The sequence below is a fragment of the Odocoileus virginianus genome, chromosome 17, assembly GCF_023699985.2.
Source record: "Odocoileus virginianus isolate 20LAN1187 ecotype Illinois chromosome 17, Ovbor_1.2, whole genome shotgun sequence".
Classification (NCBI taxonomy): Eukaryota; Metazoa; Chordata; class Mammalia; order Artiodactyla; family Cervidae; genus Odocoileus; species Odocoileus virginianus.
Window position 1 is genome coordinate 51496228 of NC_069690.1, and position 19997 is coordinate 51516224.

The window sequence follows — 19997 nt, forward strand, 5'->3', positions numbered from 1 at the left end:
ATTAACCATTTTTTACAGCATCCAGAAATTACTTTATTTGCTTTTGGTCACGCCTCATGACTTCGGGGATCTTAGTTCCACAACCAGGGATGGAACCCAAGCCCCTTGCATTGGGAGAGTGGAGTCTTAACCACTGAACTACCAGGGAAGTCCCGAAAATGAACCATTTCAAGGTACACAATTCAGGGTCATTTAGCTCATTCATGGTGTTGTATATCCATTCTCTTCAAACAGTTCTGAAGCATTTCCATCCCCCTAGAGAGAGACCCTGTACCCATTAGCAGTCGCTCCCTATCCCCTCTGCGGGCCCCGACTCCCAGCCTTTGCACACTTGTGTCTGCTTTCTTTCTCTACTGAGGTGCCTGTTCGAGCGCTTCATATAAATGGAGCTGTACACGGTGTGACCTTTAGTATCTGGCTCCTTTCACTCTGCATAATACAGCCTGTTCGTCTTACAGATGGGAAGGCTGAGCCCAGCCAGGCGGAGGGCCCTGTCCCAGCCCACACGGCATATTGCAGGGAAGAAGCAGACCTTCCCAGGATGAGAAGACATGGAGGCGGGATCGGCAGCCACGAGGTGGAAACGAAGCAGAGTGGGTGGCATGTCATCTAGAGCAGGACGCTTGCTGACAAAGCCCATGCAGCAGCTGGATATGAAATATCTCGTTCAAGGAGCATTGATTGGGCGTCTTCTGGATGCTCAGCCCCTTTCTCAGAGCTTACAGCCTGGCTGGTCCCAAGCACAGTCTTTGGTGGAAGACAGGTATGAGTCCAGAAGCCCGTTTCCTGCTTGTCAGCCCTGGATCCTGGACCCCTCACTGACAAGTGGCTGAGCCCCCAGGGCCTGCATTAGGGGTGGGGGCTGGGGTTAAATGCAGGAATGCAGCAAAGTTGATAAATGTCAGCCATCAGTACTGTTTTCTCTTCACATTGTCATTACACAAGAAGGAAGCTGCTTCCTTTGGGTGTCTCCATCTCAGCGGTGACCACAGCCACCCAGGAGAGCCAGGTACCTGCTCGAAGAGGTGAGGTGCCCCCCCACCCCACCCAGGTTTGGAGAAAGTGGAGGTGGAGGGGCTTCCAGTCTTGGAGGCTGGGGTGGAGGGTGTGGTGGGGAAGGTGTGCTTTTCACCAGGTCCAAGAAGGGACAGAGGAAGGCCAGGCTGGGCTCATTTGTGTCCCTGACACCCTGGTCTCCCTGGGCAGTCCCTGTATGTCACCCCGGAATACCTGCTTTCGTCACCTCTGCTCCTGGCAGAAGAGACCGGAGCACCCATTTTTCTCTGGAGAGATGGTCCTCTGATACTCAAGGACCCCATCTCCATGACAATTACAGGTTAAAAATGTCTCTCTCTGCTCCAGGCCTGCGTGCATGTAAATCATACCAGCAACTGTGCAGCCAGCGCCCGCCGCCTCCCAGAGCTCCTGGTGTGCTGGCTGCTTTATCTCAGCGGTGCAGAGAGAGGGGAGCCCTGTCTTTCTGTTTGGAGGAGCTAGGATCGCCTAATTTTATTTATTTTTAATCAACCATTGCAGCATGTTCTCTCTAGTCAGAGGCAGAGCTGGAGAGCAGTGCAGGCACATTATTGATATTCGGCTTTTATTTACCCAGGGAGTTCTGGGGAGACGTAGCATCTCGTTGGCAGAGACACCGGTGGCCCTGATCCATCACCCAGAGCCCTGAATGAACTCCAGGCAGACAATACAAGGGCAGGGCAGGGCAGGAAGGCCCCTCGGCCGGCAGGGCCAGCTGCCTCCTCCAGCACCATGGTGGGAAAAATACCAGCCAGGCTAACTGCCTTCAGGCTGCTAGGAGATGACGGGAGCCCTTGAAGGCAGGCGGGCCGACCACCCTGATACATCAATCTCTGCACAGCTTCTCCTGGACGCCCAGCTTGTGTCTCTGTCCCCATCAAACATGCATGGACGTCGCTTCCCTCCCCAAGGCCTGGCATTGCGCTGCTGTTCCTGACTGCAGGATGCTTGGCAGGGAGACTGGCTGTCCCTTCTTAGGGTGGGCTACGGGTATCCAGGGCCCACTCCCATCACCAGGCCCAGCTTCCAGCAGGTTCTGGGGGCTCCACCTGTCCCCCTGCCCACCTCTGTCCACTCCTTCTGTCTGGAGAACCTTTGTCTTTCTAATTTTCTAGGGAGGCCTAGGCTGATGATTTCAGGACCCGGTCAGTGAAGATGGTTTGTGATTTTTCACACTGCAGACCCAAGCAGCCTGAAGGCCCTGCAGCCATCATTCCCTGCAGCGGGGAGGAGGAGTCAGAAGAATTTGAATTCACTGTGGTCCTGCTGGAGTGGAGGGAGAAGTGGCTGGTTTGAGCCCAAATGGAGATAAGCCTGTCTTTTCCATCCTTCTGCTTAGGAGAGAGGCCTGAGTGCCCAGCAAATGACAAGATCCAATATTCATTAGTGACTCCTGAAAGCTATAGAGAGAGGACTCATGGCTGGTGGGGGGGCGGGTAGGGGGGTGCCACCTCCACCCCCCCAGCCATTATTTACATAATAACCTGACCCTCAGGTTACCTTTCATTAACAAACACATGCGAAAACAGAGAAGCAGCTGGCGACATCTCATAAATATATATTGTTAACCCCGGTGTAGGCTTACTTTCACTTACTCAGAAAAAGAGGGAGCCCCCTGCTTTGCATAGCCATTAGGGGAGGGGGGCCGGTGGAGGCGGCAGCCACCTCCAGACTGCACTCACCCGAGAGGATGATCTCTGCCTTTGAGGGCCGAGTTCAACCTTCAATTAGCTCACTTGCCTGTGTTCTGGGCTTTCTGCTCCTCACTCTCGCTGGGCTGGGCGTCTGAAGGTCTGGGAGCCAGGGATGGGGCATTTCAGGCCAATTTGTTAAGTGCTTGCTGGCAAGATCACCCTCCCTCCCCGGGCCCTGGACTCAGAGCGAGAACTAAGGATGCTCACACACGGTTCTGAAATGACACACTACAGCTCTCCAGGAATGAGGGCGAAGGGCCATACGGGTCCCATCTGTCTTCTTACCTCTCACATTTTGTCTTCTTCTCTCTGGGGCCCTTGCTCAGTGGGGCAAGGAGAGGTCCTGGGGAATTCTGCCCGTCCTGAGCCGCAGAGGTCCCTGAGTGATGTAGGGCAGGGCACGTGGTCTCTGATTGCCCATCTGCCCGGACTTGGCGATGTCCTACATAGTGGGGTGGGGGGCACATGGATGATGAGGCCTGAGACTGGTCTGGGGCAAGTGAAATTCTGGGAGGACAGGGCTAAGGAACAGCTGGTGAGCACTGGGCCTCTCTTTCCCCTTCCAGCCTCAGAGCTCCTCTCCTTGCAAAGTGTGAATTCACTCACATGCTCCTGGGTAGACTCCTACGGGCTCAGGGCTGAAGTGTGGACACAGGGAGACTTTGAGGTCCTGATGGAAAGGCCCTCTCGGGCTGGAGGGAGCCCCCTAAGGAGGGCTGGTCCTGGACACCCAGATCCCCCACTTGCCAGCACCCACTCATTTCTTGGCTGGCCACACTTGGAGTGGCTGTACTGACCATACTCACAGATTGACATCCAAGGCCCGAGGACCAATTTCTTCATCGATAATAAGGAGGAGGGTTGGGTAGACTGTTCTGCTGGAGCTAGCCGACCTGGGTTCTTTCCCTGTAGGCCAACTGTGTGACCAGTTGGCTAGAATGAATGGCTAACATGAATTAAGCACCACCATAGGCCATGCGTATTAGTTATCTACTGCTGTGTAACAGATTATCTCAAACCTTAGTGGCTCTAAATAAAAAATATTTATCATCTCACACAGTTTCTGGGGGGTCAGGAATCTGAGAGCAGATTAGCTGAGTGGTCCTGGTCCAGGATTTTTCAGGAGGACGTGGTCCAGCTGTCAGCCAAGGCTACATCAGTGAAAGCTTTAATGGGGGCAGAAGGAGCTGCTCCTAAGAGCAGGCTGTTGGTTGGAGACCTTGTTTCCCACTATGTGGACCTCTCTAGAGGGCTGCTTGAGAGTCCTAACAACATGGCAGCCAGCTCCCCCAGTGGGAGTGATTTAAGATGAGGACAAAGAGGAAGCCACAATCCTTTTATGATAAGATTTTGCAAGTGACCCACTGTTACCTCTTCCATACCGTATTCACTGGAAGGGAGACACTAGGGAATTCCCTGGTGGTCCAGTGCTTAGGACTTGGCGTTCTCCCTGCCAGGGACCCAGATTAGATCCCTGGTTGGGGAACTAAGATCCCACAAGCCATGCAGGCAGTCAGAAAAAAAAAAACACAACAACAAAAACCAAAACCAAAGTAAGTCACTAAGTTCAAGCCACAATCAAGAAGAGAGAAATTAAACCCTACTTCTTGATGCGAGGGGTATCAAAGAATCTGAGGACATATTTTTAAACCACCATGGCAGGCATAATGTTAGGTGTTCAGTACGTGTTTTCTCATTTAGTCCTCATAATCATGATTGTTAATCCCATTTTACAGGGGAGAAAACTGTAGCTTAGAGAGGATTCAAGATGAGTCAAACTCACACAGCTGGTTACCTACAGAACAGGAATTTGGAATCAGATATTGTGAACCAGTGCTGCCAATAGAACTTTCTGCAGTGATGGAATTGTTCTATATCTGTGCTGTATGGTAGCCACTAGCCACATGTGATTATTGAACACTTGAAATGCAGCTAAGCTCCATGTCTTCCAGCCAAAGACTACCAGCATACACTTGCAGCTGAATAAGTTGGATTTATTACTCGCTGCAGAGAGAGACCACACACCCTGAGGGATCATGGGGTGACTCATGGACTCATGGGGTGACTCAGCATGGGACGTCAGGAAAAATCTATTATAGAATCCGTCTTTGCATGGGTGATTTGGGAGGTCTAAGGAATCATGATGATGACTGCAACCTTGAAATTAAAAGATACTTGCTCCCTGGAAGAAAAGCTATGAGCAACCTAGACAGCATATTAAAAAGCAGAGACATACTTTGCCAACAAAGGTCCACTTAGTCAAAGCTATGGTTTTTCCAGTAGTCAAGGTATGGATGTGAGAATTGCACTATTTTTTTAAATATAAATTTATTTATTTTAATTGGAGGCTAATTACTTTACAATATTGTGAGAGTTGCACTATAAAGAAAGCTGAGCGCCGAAGAATTGATGCTTTTGATCTGGTGTTGGAGGAGACTCTTGAGAGTCCCTTGGACAGCAGGGAGATCCAACTGGCCAATCCTAAAGGAAATCAGTTCTGAATATTCATTGGAAGGACTGATGCTGAAGCTGAAACTCTAATACTTTGGCTACTTGATGCAAAGAACTGACCTTGGAAAAGACCCTGATGCTGGGAAAGACAGGAGAAGGAGACGACAGAGGATGAGATGGTTGGATGACATCACTGACTTGATGGACATGAGTTTGAGTAAACTCTGGGGGTTGGTGATAGACAGGGAGGCCTGGTGTGCTGCAGTCCACGGGGTTGCAAAAAGTTGGACACGACTGAGCGGCTGAACTGAAGTGACCTGAAGGAATCATCTGATTCTCATGACTCACTGGAAGTCCTCTCATTTCACAAACCAAGGCTCCAAATGGTGACTTGATTTGCCTCTGACCTGAATGAGCGCTCTTCTCTGGCATGCATGGACCCTGGTCTAGGGGGAGAAAGGACCTTGCCCTTGAGTTGCTTACAGCCACTCAATTCAGGGAATACTCTTTGGGCCAAGGCAACTCCTGTCCAGTGCCACTCAGAAGCAGGTGGAGGTGTGGCCTGCCCTGGCGCTGGGTGAGTCTCAGACTCTGGCGCTGTTCCAAGCCCTCCCAGGAAAGGAGAGGGTGCAGCTGCAAGATGCCCGCGGCATCCGTTGGCTCCGTGGGCTACTCTGGGGTTGGAAGCTGCGTGTCCGAATCTGAATCCTAATGATGTTTCTGTGCCGGGGGCTGACATGAACAGTGCCTGCCACCACCTGTGCCCACACGGCACTCCCCGTGCCATCAAGGGGACTCGGTATTTGACACTAATCCCCCCAAAGCCTTTTGAGCTATTCACTCAGTATTTCCAAACCAATTATGGGGCTCAGAGTTTGCAAAGAGGGTTGACATTTGGGCTTTCCGGCAGGGATACCCTCAGTACCCATCTGGGAATGTGGTAATTTAGCAAAGAGAGAAAGCTTGTAGGGAGGCTGGAGGCAATTGGAAATATCCCTTGAGCAGAGTCAGAGTCTCTGTTTCAAAACAGGTAGTGTGCTCCCCACCATCGAACTTCAGGGTCCCTTTGATTTGAAGCGGGACAGGTGGAGGAGGTTGGAACCTTCACCAGTGTGGGGAGGCTGTTCCCTCCTGGGAGCCAGCCCAAAGCCTCCCTTTAACTGGGATGGACTGGGGGCAGGTCTCCCATTTGGGCCACTGTGTCCCAGGAGCCACAAGTGATTCACAGCTCTGGGGTGATCTGCAGGTCAGCATGACTGGAGGGGATAGAGACCTGTTCCTTTTGGGGGCCTGATGCCCAGATGACTTTCCGTTCTGGTCTGCTTACTGGGCGTGCCCCGATCTCCTCTGCTGGGACCTCTCTCAGCTTCCCAAGATGGGCAAGACCAAACTGGGACTAACAGGTCCTGAATTCTTTATCTATGTTCCCAGGTGGAAACTCTCGGACCTGGTGTCCCAACACAGCCCCTACTTCACTGCTCTAAAACCCTCCTCCTGGGGAAGGAAGACAGTCCAAAATCTGTGGTCAAAGAGGGGAGACCCCTCTCTCTGTGGCCTCACCTCTCTTCTCTGTCTCTCCCCCTGGGGGCCTCTGCATGGCACTGGGGGTGAGGTTGTAATGTAGCCTTACTCTGGAGACCCTGTTCACATCAGTTCGGGTGAACAGAGAAGCCTGTTTACCAGTTAGGAGCGTTTAAGTCCCAGCTCTGTTACCTAGAGAAGCAGATGCACCCACAGGCCTTTCCTGGCTCCAGCTCCAGCTCATCTCCTGTCGTTTCTACCCTGTTGCTTCCATGCAGATGTGCCTGGCAGGTGGGTTATGCCCCAGGGTGGGGAGAAGCGACGTACAGGAGTGAGGCTGCATGCTGGTCAATGCCCAACAACTGGCTCTCTGGAAACACACAAGCCTCGGGGGTGGGGATGTCTGCCAATTTCTGTGATGTAATTACTCCCACCTCAGCCCGTTGCAAACTGTCATCATGATGTCATTAAACGTGGAATTGGAGAGGGACATGCGGAATTGGCGCTTCCAAGTCTGTGTGAGTGGCTCCAGCACATTGATGGGTAGAAGGATATATGGTCCTGAAACCCTGTTCTAGAACTACCCACCCACCCACACCTTCTCCAGGAGCCCCCGGCCTGGCGCACAGAAGGTCTTTTTTCCACCTCCTGGTGTCTTCTGGGCAAAGCCGCGCTGGGTCCATCAGTCAGGGGGGCCTGAGCAGGGGCTGGGGGCAAAGGTGAGCCCAGGATGGGAACAGAGTCGATGTGGCCAGGCCATCCTGAGGCATCGCCAACCCCCTGCACAGATCCTCTGTTGGAAGGAAGCGTGAGATTTCTAGAAGTGTCCCTAAAATAAAAGGGTAGGGGAGCTGGGAATTGTCCTACCCGAGGATCAATAAGGCTTAATGAGAAAGCAGATTTCAAAGCAGGAAAGGACGCGCAGCAAATCCTGGCCGAGGCAATTAGCCAGAAAGCCACTCTGATGGGGGATCTGGTTTCTCTTCTTATTCCCGAGTCCCCTGGCTTTAGGGAATCTCAAAGCATAGGAGGCAAAGGAAAATGAAAATAAACCCCGTCTCTTTCAATAAAGCACAAAGGCCTTGCCTCTGTTGGCAGGAGCCGGGCCTTCGTTTCCCAGACGGCAGATGCTGGCATGAGGTCCGGGGAGGCCGAGGGGGCCAGGAGGGAGGGGGGCCTGGCCTCACATCCCAGGCATCGAAGCGGGAACAAGGACCCTTGATAAACACCCTCACCACTCTGAGCGATCCGACCTGGAGGATGCCATCATGTATTTTTAATCTGCCTCCTCCTCGCTGAATAATGAGAGGCAAATCGTAAGGTTTGACTGGCATTTACAAGGAGGCTGTGAAGGAGGCTCGACCGGGAGAAGATGAGCCGGAGGGCTCATCACGGTTAAACTCCTGGCTCCTGCCTCCCTCCCTTTCCCAGGGAGGCTCTCTGCACCTCCAGCCAGCAGGCCTACCTTTCCAGACAGTCTGGCCCAGTCCTTACTCCAAGGGACTCCACGAAAAGGCACATTTGTCTCCAAGAGACAAAAGCTCCAGGTTCTGACTGGAACCAGCGTGCAGTAGAGGATGGGGTGGGGTAAAGCGAACTGGACACAGGGTGGGGGTGGACACCGGGCCTCTGTCAAGATCCACGATGTAAATACCCTCACTGCCAACGTGATACCGCTGAGCACGGGCAGGGAAGTGCAGAGTCAGCTCTCGAGAGGTCTAGTCATGCAGGTGGAGGGGCTGGAATGATTAAATTCTCTATGGAGGGAAGGTAAGGACAGAGAAAGTGGGGAAGGGGTTTTGCGGGCTGGGGGCAGAGAGATGCCTAGAAGCTAAGGGGAGGGAGGGGATCTTTAGAAGGAGCATCAGGGTTGACTGCATAGTAAGTGTGAGGCCCTGGGCAGGTGACGTACGTAACCTTTGGGAGCTGTCTGGTACCTGGAGACAAGAGCCATCATCTGTTTCCCACAAAGCTGTTGGGAGGCTCTTTGTTTACCTGGGGGCCTTGGACCACACTGGATAGTCTGTGCTGACAGTGTGGTTTACGGAGGTGTTCTCGGGCCAACGCTCTATCAGTTTGACCTCTTGTGGGGATGCAGACAAAGGTCAACCATGTGCACAGTCAGTGAGGTCTATATGGTCAGTTCCCAGTGAATCCTCTGGACCCCAGGGCTCAGGTGAGCATCCCCACTTGGTGAGCGCTGTCGAACATGGTTCTGAAAGGATTGGAGGCCGTCCACAGGACTCCACTAGGAGAGGAATCTGGACACTCAGGCCTGGTCTCACCTGGATGCTTCCCTGGGCACCTCTTTCCATTGCTGACATTTATCTGCGTACTCTCCCTGGGATGGACTGTGCTCATGGGAATCCAATGGCTTTGCTGAGTTCTGTGAGATTTTCTAGTGAATTCCTGGACCTGAAGATAGTCTTGGGGACTCAGGAATGCACACCTGCCCACATAGAAGATGTAAGCTGAGGCCAGGCCATTCCAGCCCCTTCCTCATTGGTAAGCAAAGTGTTCCTTTTTTCTTTTTTCCAGAAGATGCATCAGATCCTTGGAGCACGAACACGGTATCAATCTGCATCCATGTGGTTCTGGGGATCCAGGATAGTCACCAGCGGACACAACCACTGTTCCATCCCCACTACACCTTCTGGGATGGAGGGAGGCCCCACTGCCTGGTGGTCATCCTCTCTTCCACGGTGAGGAGTGTGACACCCCAGGTCAGCTGTGCAGGAAAGTGGACCCCATGTAAAGCTTGAGCCTGAGTCTGAAGCAAAGAAGACTTAGAGGCATTGGCCCAGGGGGTCAGATGAGAGCAAGTGGCAGGTCTGCCGTGTGGGTGGCAGCAAAACAGGGCAGCAGGGAACGGGAGGGTGGGGAGGGGGTGCTTGGAGTGACCCTGAGAGACAGGACTTCACAGGGTCACGTAGGCCTCCTGCATCTGAATGGCTCACAGTTACGGTCTTAAATGGATCAGAATGCTATGAAACACATTTAACACACTCAGCAGAGACCAATTCAGTCTTGGTTGATTTTCACGGTGTTTTAAAATCATGCTAGCCCCCCGGTGGACGTCTATATGAGCCCCCAAAGAGCCAGGCTCCAGTCCCGCTGTGTGGGTGCCTCGTTATCTCCAGTTCGGGAGAACAGACACTTTCCCATGTGAGCAAGGAGCTCCCTCTGGAACATTGGATTTTCCAGGTGCTTTGCCTGCAATTTGGGGGCTTCTCAACCTGGAGGACGGCCAAGCTTTGGCCTCGTGCGGTTAGAGCATCAGCATCAGCTTCAGAAGGGGGGTGCACACGGCTGTGCAGTCACGGTCGCCCATGACAACGGATCTCTTTCTTGACCTGAAGTTCTTTATTAACGAGGAAGCCCAGAGTACCATAGAATGTTATATTTCTGAGATTTAAAAGCACACTTGGCGGTAAAATTTGGCATGCCTGTTCATAGATTTTGGAGCCCGAGGGGAGCTTAGAAGTGATTTTGGCTGGTATCTTCATGCTACAGCCAAGGAAACAGAGGACTAAGAGGTGACGTGGTCCCCTCGAGGCTCTGTGGCCGTTTAGAAGCCAGGACTGGTCTTACTGTTCAGCCTTCCGTACATTGGCAGAAACAGAAGACTTTGTTAAAGCAATCAAACGTGAGAGCTGCCATGTGCAAAGTTCTTGGTGTGGGCAGGGCACAGGGCTGACATTTTACACTTATTACTCCATTTAAACTTTGCAACACTTCATCAGGAGTATTTTGTTTCCATCCCAGCTGGATGGACTCTAACTCAAGTATGACATGACTTACGCCAACTTATTGTCAGACTCCACAAATGAAGGACTGAGTCCTTCACAGGCTTCTCCCATGTCAGAGGCCAGCCAGGGGTCCCCAGGCCACCCTCATTTCTGACCAGATGGCTTTATCTTATGACTGCCTCAGGTTTGGCAATTCTCTAACATGACGCATAGAACTCAGGATAGTGCTATATTTTTTGTTACAGTTTTATTGTAAAGGCTACTACTCACAGGGCAAGACCTGGGAGAGTACTGGATACACAACTTTCCAGCCCTCTCTCTGTGGAATCAGGAGGCATCATACTCCTGGTGTGGCCTTGTGCTCACCAACCAGGAAGCACCAGGAGCTTCAAAACTCACTTTACAAAGCTACAGTGATCAAAACAGCATGCTGACATAAAGACAGACATTGAGACCAATAGAATAGAGCAGAGACCCTAGAAATAGACACACACACACACACACACAAACAATCTTGACAAGGTTGTCAAGGCCAGTGACAGTTCTAACACCACATACAAAAATTAACTCAAAATGGATCAGAGATCCCAAAAGTTAAGTTAAACCTATAAAACCCTTACAAGAAAACATAGGGTAAAAACTCTGTGGCATTGAATTTGGCAATGATTTCTTATGATGCCAGGGGCATGGACAGCAAAGGAGAAATAGACAAGTTGGACTTCGGAACTTCATGAAAATTGAAAGCGCTGGGGTATCAAAAGATGCTATTGACAGAGTAAAAAAGTACAGAATGGAAGAAAATTTTTGCAAACCATGTATCTGATAAGGGATTAATATCCAGAATAAATAAAAGCTTGGAGTCCAGAGTTTTTATTGGGTTTCATTACACACATGTGGCTGATGGCATCACTGACTGCAAGGATGAACTCAGTCCCCAGCATCCCCTCCCTCGGAAAGGGGAGGGGCCCAAAGTTCCAACCCTCTAATTCTGTGCTTGATCGTTCTGGTGACCAGTTCCCCATCTTGAAGCCATCGAGAACTTGCCGTGGGTCATCTCACTAGCAATAGAGACTCTTCTTTCACTCAGAAAATTCTAAGAGTTTTTGAAGTTCTGTGCCGGGAACTGGGGACAAAGACCAAGATAAAGTCTTCATTATACCACAGAGGGCTTATCATGGTCACTTACCAAGGGTCGGCTGAGGTGGAGAGAGTGACTTGCTCCAAGTCCAGCAACTGGTCAGTGGCAGCCATGGAACCAGAGCTCACAGTTTTGGCTTACTTTTTTTTAATATGTGTTTTATTTATTTATTTGTCTGCTTCGAGTCTTAGCTGCCACACGGCTCTTCCACCTTTAGTGGTGGCATGTGGGATCTATTAATAGTTCCCTGACCAGGGATCAAACCTGGACCCCCTTCACTGGGAGTGCTGAGTCTTGGCCACTGGATCACCAGGGAAGTCCCTCTGGGCTTACCCTTCAAGTGACCAGTTCCCACCACATAAGGACTCACAGGGCTTTTCCAACGGCTCAGCAGGTAAAGAATCCAACTGCAATGCAGGAGAGGGTTTGGTCTCTAGGTCAGGAAGATCCCCTGAAGGAGAGCATGGCAAACCCCTCTGGTATTCTTGCCAGAAAAACCCCATGGCAGGCTATGGTCCGTGGGGTCCCAAAGAGTCAGACAAGACTGAAGCGACTGAGCACAGGGCAGCAAGGACTCACAGAGGGAGAGAACTGAGCTTTCCCCAGGGCCAGTGCAGATCAAATGTGGAGAGAAGAAATCACGTTCAGTCAAAGAGGAGATGTGTTGTAAAGCCTCGAGAAGAGCTTCTGGCTCCAAGGACTCAAAACCACGTTCTGGGGTCCAGAGAGAGAACACCGTTTTTCAGGACTGGATTCTTACAACATAGTCATTCATGTGTCTAGGGATTGGGTGCAGTGATGTTGGGTTGATTCCTTCTCCAGGGTCCTTTTGACTCTGGAAAGAGAGCAAACTTGGGAGAGTAAACCAGATCCTGGGATAACATCTCTCAATACTATATTTTGACTGTGTTGTGTGTACTGGGGTCTATTCCCCTAGGCAGGCTGAGGGCCGTGCTGTTCAATGGAAATGGAAATTGAGCCACTTTTAAGTTATTTTCCACTTTCTAGTAGATACGGTGAAAAGAAAGAAGTAAAATGAAATGTATTGGTATATTTTAATTTAACCCAGTGTATTCTATATATTATCATGTCAATATTTAATTGCCATAAAAACAGATAATGAAATATTTTCAATCCTCGATTCATACTGGGTCTTCCAAATCCAGTGTGTATTCTGCACACATAGCACATAACATGGCACATAACTAGTCGTATGTCACATGTTCCTTGTGAGTATCATACTGGATAGCTCCTGCCTATAGCCTCCATTCTGTTCTTGGGACCAGTTGTGATAAAAGGTTAGAAACTCTGCTTAGGTCTCCACCATACTGTATAGATCCCTATTTCCATCTGCAAATAGGGGAAAGCCATTTCAGCTCTGTGTATGAACCATATCTTTTATTGACTCGATTTCTGATGCTTTGACACCTGGGTCTTTGCTGTTATTGGAGAGACATCCTTCCAGGGTTAGCCAGTTCCTAGAGATTGCAAACAACTCATCTGAATGTGGTTTTTATATACAAACAAACTAATCCAGAGTCCACTCTGCCACCCACCTACAGGACGCTCACCCTCTGGGCTCCTAACAACCTGCCCTAATCACCCCAGGGCCAGGGACCAGACAACCAGGGGAAGCCGCTAAAATTACTCAAGCTATCCAACCATAAGCTTGCCCACCCTGCCTTGCCCATACCTTCCCACAGAAACCACCACCCAGACTCTTACCCACGTTTCTCCTCGCTGCCTCTGGTGCTTCCCCATGTGGCCCTGCAAGGCCTGGTGTGCTTCCCCACTCCCCTTGGGAACCACGAGTCACAAACAATGGCCATTTTCTCCTGATCTGTTGTCCTCACTTAGTCTCAGCTCTTCTGTTACTATCCTGCATGTTAGAGTGCTCTGGCTTCAGCTTTGTAGATGGGGGTGGCGGTCGGGGAGCCCTGCAGGTGCTTTTGCATGAGCCATTAACTTAACTAATGACAAACTTTGCTCATCAACAGAGACTGTCCTTGAGCCACCTGTGCAGACCTCGGGGGAGTCCAGAGAGGAATTATTCCCTGGATCTGGGTCACCCGTGCCGTCCAGAGTCCGGGGAGAGCAGAGGATGATGCTGGCCTCAACAAAGAGCAGCCTGTATTCAGGGAAGGGAGGCCACCTGGGTCAGAGGCCGCTGACATCACAGGCTAAATGGATGTTCAGAGAGAGACCCCATGACAACTGAGTTCCAAGAGGCTTCCCAGAAGTTGTCTGACCTCGCAGAAAAATCAATGCACCTCTTGTTTTTGTCTCTTGAAATATTTCATCAGTGATGATTCTTCCCCAGGTGACAACATACTTTATGACAAAGCGCGCGGCAGGCTGCTGGGCCCCGGGGTGGCTTCAGACACAGCCTGACATCCTTCCCTGTCATTATTGATGAGCCTCACCTGCACAGGGTTGGGAGGCGGCGGCTTCCTCCCGGGCCCGCTAGGGAGCCTGGGAGGGAACCAGATGCCACAAACCCATCCGTTTCTGGAGAAGGTCCCGGTGGTTCTGAGAAGGCTGCCATCCTAGGATGTCAAAGCTGATGTCAGGGCACCTCGGCCCACCCACACGAGGCCTGCAGAGAGCCCCTCGCCCCCTGCAGGGGAGGAGGGCGGAGGTCACACTGCTAGTTAAGGAGAGGGCTGAGACCAAAACGTTGAGACTTCTAGTTTCCGGTTGGGTAATTTTTTCTGCTCTTCCAGCAGCATTTTACAAATGCTTTCTTTTTCTCTTCCTTTCTCTCTTCCTCCCTCCCTTCTCTGTCCGCTCGCTCACATCCCCCCTCCCTCCCATCCTCCTGCCCCACATCCCTGCCCTCCCTAGCTTTTCACAACCAGCAGAGAGCCTTCTACTTGCCAGGTACTCCTGGGGTTTATTTACTCAGCCCCATCTGCAGACAGCCACGCGGGGGCATTTCAGGGGAGAGCAGCTATAGAAGTGGTGTCGGGAGGGCCAGAAGGCAGGAGCTCTGGAGGCGCGCTGGTTTCCCGCGCTCCTGCCTCCGATGGTCTGTGTCCACACTCCCCCTGTCCCTGCCTGGGGTGCACCTGCCCGTCACAGCAGGACCTCCGGGGTCCTTTCGGGGCCTGGGCCAGGAAGGGTCACCTGAAGGTTGGATCAGGCCGGGATCAGCTGGCCTCTCGACAGCATCTCTGAGGAGAAACGAGCACAGACCTGCTTAACCTGCAGGGGCCGGGGACCTGAGGGGGCTTTGGTCCACCGTCCTCCCGCCCAGACCAGCTCCTCACCTCCCTGAGCAGGGTGGGGGGGGGGGGGGAAGCCACACGGCCCCCTCCTGGGGCACCTTAGGCCTCAGGACCCTTTGTCCTGGCTCTGAGAGGAGAGTGAACCCCAGCTTCCTCTTCTGTATCTTCCAGCTGTCTGCCATGCTCCACCTCTCTCCTGTTTGCCTGTCTGTACCCTGGAGGCCAGGTCCCTTCCAGCCCGGGCCCCCCCAACCCCCCAGGTTTCAGAGCTAGGGCTCTCAGAGTGGCCCTAGGCCTCCAGCTGCAGGAGCACCTTGGGGGATTGTTAAGATTCCCAGGCCTTGTTCCTGATCTTGGGGCTGGAATAGCTGGGTGTGGGATCCGGAAATCTGTGTGTCTACTGACCCCCTTGAATGAGCCCTGCAGGCGCCCAAGACAAGATGCCTCAGTGGAGGACCCAGGATGGAGGCAACGGAGGTTTAGGCAGGCAGTGCAGGTAGCAATGAAGTGAGGAGGTGAAAGTGTTAGTGTCCAACTCTTTGTGACCCCCATAGACTGCAGCCCACCAGGCTCCTCTGTCCATGGAATTCTCCAGGCAAGAATCCTGGAGTGGGTTGCCATTTCCTGCTCCAGGGGATCTTCCAGACCTGGGGATCGATCCCCTCATTAATTGGAGAGGAGCCTGAGCGTCTCCTGCAGGATGCATCCACGCTCATCAGAGACTGGAGGGCCCCAGCTGGCGCCCATCCCCTTCCCATCCTTTCCCCATGCAGCCCCTCCCCCAGGCTGACCCCTTCCCTGAATGGAGACATCGCTCAGCACAGCCCAGAGGAGGCACAACCCTCCTCTTAACTGAGATGCAAATCTCTGAGCCCAGGGACTGAGCTTGGCTGGGCTTCTGGGGGAGCCGCGAGGGTGGGATGGGGAGGCTGCCCCAACGAGGGGGAGGTACCCAGCCTGTGCTGGCTGGTTCCTCTCCACTCCATCAGGGTTGGCACATGCCAGGATACTGGCTCCTAATCTTGGCAAAGGGAAATGAAGTTGCTGCCCCTGAGCTAATTAAGGAGGGAGGGAGGCCGGCGGGTGGGAGTTGGCAAGCAGAGTGGTTGCAGTTGCCAAGTGTCCAACACATTGCCCACGTGCCAGTTCAGGGCGGGGGGGACCGGTGGGAGGTGGGGGAGCAGGAACTCTCCTTGAGCAAAGCCAGCTGTTTGGAGGGCAATTCACTCACCCTCCCCCTGCCTGCACTTGTCAGCTCAGCACATGGGGCTTCTGTCCCCACAGTCGGCACATCCCAGGTACTTCCTGGAGGAAGCGGACCCAGGGCCCCTGCTAGAAGCTCCTGACACGTGAGAACAGCCCCCAGAGCTGTCCTGTCCAGTGCAGAAACCTCTGGCCACATGTAGCTATTTTAAATCAGCTGCAATGAGAGAAAATGTACAAATGCAGTTCCTCTGTTGCTTTAATCACATTTCAAGTGTTTGATAGCCACAGGTGGCCAGTGGCTACCATACTGGACAGTGCAGATATGGGACCTTGCCTACATCAGTGAACATTCTGTTGGCTGAACTACAAGCTGTTGCACCTTGAACCTGCAGCAATCATCCTAACAATTGTTTTCACTGCAGCCTAAATCCATGTACATTATTCTTATGGAAACTTAGGAAAAGAAATGAACACACACCCTGTGCTGAGACTGCCAATCAATGTAGGCTTCATTATTGAGCCCCCACGCTGTATGAAGCAGGTGTGGTGCAGAGACCCAGGGTTGCCAAGCAGAAGGAGACGGTCCCTCAGTCTCGAGGAGCAGGGAGCAGAGGTGTACACGGTGACCATGTCACCATTGCTTCTATGGGGCAAGGGCTGTGCTGGAGGGACGTGCAGAAATCTGGAGGGCGGTCTGATTCGCTTAGCCAAGCCTGAGGTCCAGAGTCAGACTTCTAAGGTGTTTCGAGGCTTTGCTCTACTTCCTGGCAGGTTACTGAGAAGATCATCGTGAATGCTGTGTGTCACGGCTTGTGTTGCAGAAAGACCCGCCTTGAGCTTCCCATTTAAAGTTTCCTTCTCCCAGCATAATCTCTCCAGCACGTTGTCATTCTCGACCACACCAGCCACATAGAAATGACCCCCACATCTGCGTGTCCAGCCCACACTCTGGCTTCCGCACACTGGACCCTTACGCAGGCAATGCTGCTGGGTTCACCCCCACTTGCTTATGCCACCAGCACCTCACACTCCACATGTATCCCGCCTTCCCACCGCGGCTCAGCCTGCAATGGAGCATCCATCTTTCCACCATTGGACCCTGCATCCGTGGTCGCCATCTCGGGATCCTGTGAGCCCTCTGAGGGCAGGATGCTGTGCCCCCTCTGTGTGTTTCCTGGGTTATTCTGGTTCTTAGCACAAAGCAGAGGTTCCAGAAATGTCTCTTAAATGAGTGGCTCTCCCCAGATCGTAAATGACAGACAGCAGTTGGACAACAAGTGACCCAGTTGTATAGGAATGAAAAAAAATGAACCTGAGAACATTCCTGCGGTCAGTTCTCTATACCAGCAGTTGGGCTACTTCACTTAAAGGGACAAATAATAGTTTAGAATTTGTGAACATAGACTCTGCTGCAACTCGTCAATTCTACGTTCATAGCATGAAAGCAGGCGTGGACTATAGATTCTGTGCTCCAACAACCATTTACAGAAACAGGCAGAGGGCTGGATGTGGTCTGCAGGCCATATTGTGCCCTCCCCTGTGCTAAACAAAGCGCTGCTGGGCTTGAGGACATAGTTACGGTTGCTGTTTTGTCACTAAGTCATGTTCGACTCTTTTGCAACCCCGTGGACTGTAGCCCACCAGGCTCCACTGTCCATGGGATTCTCCAGGCAAGAATACTGGAGTGGGTTGTCAATTTTCTTCTCCAGGGGACCTTCCCGACCCAGGGATCGAATCTGTGTCTCCTGAATGGGCAGGTGGAGTCTAGGAGGAAGGCATTTATCAAGTGGGGTCTGTCCTTTTATGACTTATGGTCCCAACAGAAACTCTGTGTGTGTGCCTGTCTTTGTGTGTATGTACGCACACATATGCTCAAAAAGTTGCTTAGCCTCCCTGGGCCTCATTTCAGCATCTGTTAAGGGAATGATCGTTGTATGGGTTTATTCCCGCTCCTCAAGCAATGCTTGTTTTTGTCTTCTGTTCTTTTCCAGCACGTTCTCCACTCCCTGCCTGCCGCTCTCATCATGCCCCCAGGTGGCATCAGTGCCACCCGCAGAGACGGAGGACAGCAGGGCTGGGGGTGGGGCAGGAGCCCTGTCCAGGGTCGATCTCCTTGACTCACAGAGCTGTGGGACTGGGAAGTGAGAAATTACCCTGAGGTATGTAAAATATTCAAAACAAGGAATGGATTTCCAGCTTCCTGTGGCAAGATGCACAGGCCTGGGGGAGGCTAGCCCCACCTCTACCCGACCCCTGCCCGCCTGCCCCCAACTCCCGAGCCTCTGCTTTCTCATCTTTAAATGAGGACAATCCCCCAGTCCTGCCTCCAGCCTCTCTGGGACTTGAGGTCTGCTGCCATGAATGCGTTTTGTAAACAGCTCAGGGCTGGACACATGTAAGGAATTAGAGGGTTATTTTTCTGAATTCTGGACCTAGAAGCTAGGCCCTAAGACATGAAGTAATGCTTTGTGGGTTTTTTTTTTTTTTTTAAGCACAAAGGAGGCTGGAAAGGGTGGAAGGAAGTGGCAGAACCAGAGGCAAAACGGGCAGTGAAGAAAAGACGAGACTTGACCTGAGATTTTTATCATGAGATGGAGCCGCTTGCACAGAGTTCTGGCTGCCCTCGGTGGGTGCTCCCACCCCATCCCTGGCCTACTCTGCTTTGCTCTGTTCTTTCCATTGTTCTAGAGCCAGAGACACTGCTCTTTACAGGATGCTGCCTCCCTTCCCCCTCGGAAGGTAGGGACCAGGGACGAGGCACACCAGGGGGCCTGAGCGATGGAAAGCCTGGGGAGGGGTTGCCAGCCTGTGCCAAGCGTGCAGTGGAATCACCGTGTTCATTTTTTAAAAGTCAAATCCTTCGTCGTTGCGCTCCCCCAGCACCCCTAGAGCCCCTCTATTATCCTTAGGCCATTTGGTAGTTGCTATGGAGACAACAAGCAAAATGGCATGCAAATCAACACAAGCAATAACAGCGGGAAAGGGCAGGGAGAAGCTGGCGTGGGGAGGGCCCGGGAAACGCTTCCACCTGCACCCATCGGGGCTGGAGGAAGAAAAGGCTTGTGGAGGGTCCAGGCACCGGTCAAGGAGGCGCCAGTCTAGACTCCAGTGGGAGAAGGACTCTGAGGCTCCAAAGACGTCTCGCAGGTGGCCGATTGACCGGGGAAAATGCAATGAGGGACTTGTTCCCCCCCCACCCAGGCTCAAGCCCTAACAGGGCAGACAGAGGGAGAACTGGCTTTGGGGGAAGGCGCCCGCACCAGGCGAGGTCCTCTTGGCAGGGAGACTCCTGGCTTATTGCCACTTTGGGGTGAGCCAGGAAGATCTGCCCTCTGAGCCCAGGTCCAAACCCGAGCTTGGCCAGGCTCCTCCACTCCCTGCCTTCGGAAACTGTCCATGCTCTGCCTTGGGCCCCGGCATCTGACTGTGCAGAGAGGCAATCGCACAGCTCAGTTTTCAAGAGAAGAAACTGCAGCCCCCAAGAATAGAAATATGTGAGTCCGAGTCTTCTTGATTGAAATAAGCACTGACTCTGTGGAATGGAGATTTGGGAAGTTTCCCCTTTTCCTCGAGGTTTCCCAATCCAGGCTGATCAAAGTCATAGTAAATGTGCTCCAATTGGCTGCCCAAATGCGGGGCCCCAGGACGCCCAGCTCAGAGGCCACAGAGCGAAAGGGCAGGGCCCTGTGGATTCCACATCTAGCCTGAGTATGGGAACAAGCACTTGTGGTGTTCTCAGGGACGCTTGTGAAGCAGAGATTACCACTTGGTGTGGGACCACCGTCTGAATTTCAACCAAGCAGCCAAGGCTCCTAAATAGAACACAGGGCCTGCAGAAGTCCCTGGAACCTGAGCTGGGAAGGGCCTGCCCCACGGCTCCGCTCTCTCCCCCACACCCTCCTCCCGCCCCCACCCGCATCCTGCTCCTGCGTCTCCTGGTCTCTGCTCTCAAGCCTTTCATTTGATATCTTGCCAA

The 19997-nt window shown here is 52.4% G+C and overlaps 1 long non-coding RNA gene across 1 annotated transcript; it reads left to right on the forward strand.

Annotated features, from left to right (window-relative positions):
* Window positions 1-480: 480 nt before the first annotated feature.
* LOC110138671 (uncharacterized) lies at window positions 481-7217 on the forward strand. The gene is made up of 3 exons (XR_002314254.2): window positions 481-763; window positions 949-1025; window positions 2151-7217. It is a non-coding gene; the product is annotated as an uncharacterized lncRNA (long non-coding RNA).
* Window positions 7218-19997: the final 12780 nt, after the last annotated feature.